At 60.2% G+C, this 3,818-nt stretch overlaps 1 long non-coding RNA gene across 1 annotated transcript; it reads right to left on the bottom strand.

Annotated features, from left to right (window-relative positions):
• Window positions 1-772: 772 nt before the first annotated feature.
• LOC144237368 (uncharacterized) lies at window positions 773-3,288 on the bottom strand. The gene is made up of 3 exons (XR_013336836.1): window positions 3,125-3,288; window positions 2,235-2,278; window positions 773-1,999 (listed from the first exon to the last, which is right to left on the bottom strand). It is a non-coding gene; the product is annotated as an uncharacterized LOC144237368 (long non-coding RNA).
• Between the last annotated feature and the right edge of the window lie 530 nt (window positions 3,289-3,818).

Consider the following 3,818-nt stretch of genomic DNA (forward strand, 5'->3'; position numbering starts at 1 on the left):
AATCGCTCAGCCAGCCGCAGCGGGCGCCGATTGGTCAGATATCTTCCCCCGCCCACCGCGTCGGCCCGCCCCCTGACAGACAGACACCGGGCCCTACCAGGAGCGCGCTGGGAGCCGCAGCGGGCGCCGATTGGTCGGAGCCGCCGCACGTGGATACTTAAGTTGAGCCCAGGCTCGCTCGAAGCAGAGCAGGTGGGCGCCGCGGGCGCGGTTGGTGTTCGTGCTGTCGCCGTGCTGCGTGGGGCCGGCCTTCTCGAAGGCCCTCTGTCCTTCCAGCTTCCTGAGAGCCTGGCCATTGCCCACGAAGGGTCAGCCCGGACCTCGGGCACGGCGCCGGCACCTCCCCCCTCCCCGGAGCCCTGCTCACAGCAGGGCCCCAGTTTGGGTCACAGTTCTCAAAAAAGTACGAAAAGAACCTGCTCACTTAAAGAGTATGAAGGACATAAGGTCTGCTGTCGGCGTAGCGAACTGTTCAACAACCACATGGTGACGATGGTTGCCCAGCATTGTGAATGCAGATGGCACTGAATTGTACCCTTTAAAATGATTTAAATGGTGAATTTCAGGGGAGCCTGGGTGCCTCCGTCGGTTTAGCGTCGGCTTCTGCTCAGGTCTTGATCTCGTGGTTCATGGGTTTGACCAATGAGAGCCTGGAGCCTGCTTCACACTCCGTCTCCCTCTCTCTCTGCCCTTCCCCCGTTCACACTCTGACTCTCTCTCTCAAAGATAAATAAACAGTAAAAAAAAATTTTTTTTTAATAAATGATGAATTTTATGTTGTGTGAATTTCACCACCAAACAAAACCAAAAACGGACACCGTGGGGCCTCCTGACACATGGAAAGGTGGAACACGCAAGCATCTAGACACAAGGCGGCGACCTTGGCAGAAAAGGGAGGCAGCACGGGGAGGGCCGAGTGTTGACCCCATCACTGCCTCCACATGTGTGACCTGAGGCCAGTCTGTTTCTTGATCTGCCAAAGGAGAGTTAGGATAAACGGACTGATTCTCTCTCACTAAACACGGCTTTTGCCAAATATCCGACAAACAGCATCTCGTCTCATGCCAGTGTTCAGCAGTGGCAACTCCTCACTCCATTTTGCAGAAAAAGAAAGACTCGGAGAGGTAAGATTCTTTACCCCAAGTCACACAGCACACTCAGCACCCCCGCTCTGATGGGGATCATCTGAGTAATGGGAACAGTCTAAGGATGGACCAAACGGAAAAACAGGCGGGCTTCGAGGTTACGTGATTTCAGTGCTCTCCACTCTGTCTGGTCTGGAGCCCGAGTTCCCCTCTCTAAAGTGCCACGTCCTGGGGCGCCTGGGTGGCTTAGTGGGTTAAGCGTCCGACTTTTGCTTAGGTCATGATCTCGCGGTTCGTGGGTTCGAGCCCCGCGTCGGGCTCTGTGCTGACTGCCAGCTCAGAGCCTGGAGCCTGTTTCGGTCTGTGACTCCCTCTCTCTCTGACCCTCCCCTGCTCACGCTGTCTCTCTCTCTCTCCTAGAAATAAATAAAACATTAAAAAAAATAAAGTGCCGCGTCCTGGGACACAGCAGCAAGGCCGCCTTGCCTCTGAAAGAGCACAGATAGCAGCCGCGTTCCGTGAACTTCAGGCTGAACTTCAGGAACCTCGCAGCCCCCCATCCAACCCGCAGGTTCAGTGAGGTGCCGTTCATGTCCTGTCACCGAGGGAGGCCGCGCTGTGAGCCCACCAGCTGCCAGGCAGGAAATGGCTCTGGTTGTAAAGAGGAGGTTCACCTGCAGTGGGGTACCCCGTCCCCCTTCCTTGAGGGTAAAATCGGGGCGCTGTCCTGATTGTCTACCTTCTGCAGCAGCTCCCGGGGACTGTCAACCTCACTCTTCCAGGATCAGGGACAACAGAGGAGCCTGAGAGAGGCCCCGAGTCCAGGGGAGACCTCCGGGCAAAGCTCTTGCCTCCTGGGCAGCCAGTCCCCTGCAGAGCTTGGCACCCAAAGGGCTGAGCCGATCTTCAAGTACCTGCCAGTGAGACAAAGCCTTTAGACTTTGATGTTTCTGAGGATTTGCACACGCATGTTCTTAAAGCCTTGGGTTCAGATGACAGCAGGCCTTTGGGGCACCCAGCAGGCAGCAGCGAGGACAGGGAGAGGAAGCCCTGGCACAGCCCTGACTGGGAAGGGGCCGACCCGCCCCCACTGGGCTGCCGGGTCCCGGGGACACATCAGTCCCGGCTTGCTGGAAAGGGGTGACTCACTGTGGTTGTCGGGCAGCTCAGGGGATTCCCACTCAGGTTCCTTCCTGCCAAAGAGAAAGCAAAACTCCGCACGAGGCGGCCGCGGTGGGAGGGCCCGGGGAGGGCGGGGACAGCCCCGAGCAGCCCCGGGAAGGCCCGCGTCCTCTCCCACCGCTCCCTGCAGCCTGGGGTCTCCGAGGCGGCCGCGGGCCCCCGTCCTGGGCCTCAGCGCCCCCCAGAGAGCCGCGCGGGCGGCCGCAGCCCGGGGTTGCGCTGCTCCTGCCGGGAGGCTGCGGGCGCTGCCCGGTGAGTCTCTGCGCTCTTGCGCCCGCTCTTCTCCAGGGCAGGCGGCCGTCCCCTACCCCTCTGTTTTCCTTTCCCGTGGTGTCACCTGAGCCCAGGGACACTGCTGAATGCGGCACCTCCTCTCCCAACAGACTGCTCTCCTCCGCCGCCTCATGTCCTTTACTCGGGCTTCTGGGAGGAAGGACTCTGGCTTGTCTGGCGAGGAGCCCGAGGCAGGAGGGCCGGCCCATGCCCCCACCCAGGCCCCGGACACAGGAGGCCCCTCCTCGCCCGGCACTGTCCCCAGAGGAAAGGCGCCCCCCAGGACGGGCCCCCTCACCAAACACAACCCAGTTCCCATCCCGTCTCGCTTCTTAGACATCGGAAGGCTACCCTGGGCTGCAGCCTCAGAGTCGTGGCGGTTTCGCTCTCACTGTGCCGTCATCTGGCAGCGCCTTTCCAGAAAGGCCAGCCGGGAGGGGCGCCCCCCGCCCCCCCACAAAGGGCACAGCGCCGAGGCCCCCTCCCCCAGGGCAGCCCCCTCAGAAAGGAGAAACATAGGGGTGGTGGGGCCCTGTGGCTAACGTAGCAGCAGAAGTGCAGGGAGGAAGAAGAGAAGCCTGCACCTGGAAGGGTGGGCCCAGGGCTGGCCCCCCGCAATGTGCCCCCGGCCGAAGCCGCTCATGGCGCCCAATGTCCCGCCGAAGCCGTTCATGGTGCCCAACGTGCGCGCCGCACAGCGTCCTCTGTATGCAGAGGCGGCGACCGCTTCCACGCCCATCTGAATTCCCTGTAGTCTTGGACAGATACGCAGAATGGAGTCAGGGTGGTGAGGAGGGAAGAGGAGGGGACGTGTTCGCTGTGCGCCACCCTGCGGTTCAAAACCCACCGGATGATATACTGGTTGAAAACTGTGTTTTAAGCAACAGAGGTCACTGCGGAAGCTCTGGAAAACACAGAAAAGTACCACGGAGAAAACAAAGATCACCCCCCCAAATTCCCCCACCCAGAAGACATTCCCTACTCCAGTTAACAGCCACCTCCCTCCAGCCAGCCTCGTAACAGAAATGCCACACCGTGCCCCAGAGCCAGAGGCCCGGGCGACAACCTCACGTGCAGAATTTCAAATGCCCAGCCTGGGCGCCCCTGGCTGGCTCAGTAGTGGAGCTTACAACTCTTGATCTCAGGGCTGTGAGTTTGAGACCCACGTTGGGCATCGAGATTACCTTAAAAAAAAAAAAAAAAAAGCCCAGGCTACCCTGGCCATCTCTAGCCTCTGCTCGCTGGGCGGGCCGGGCCCCTGGGCACTTGCACCAGCCA

This window comes from Crocuta crocuta, unplaced genomic scaffold (assembly GCF_008692635.1).
Source record: "Crocuta crocuta isolate KB4526 unplaced genomic scaffold, BGI_CrCroc_1.0 scaffold2720, whole genome shotgun sequence".
Taxonomy (NCBI): Eukaryota; Metazoa; Chordata; class Mammalia; order Carnivora; family Hyaenidae; genus Crocuta; species Crocuta crocuta.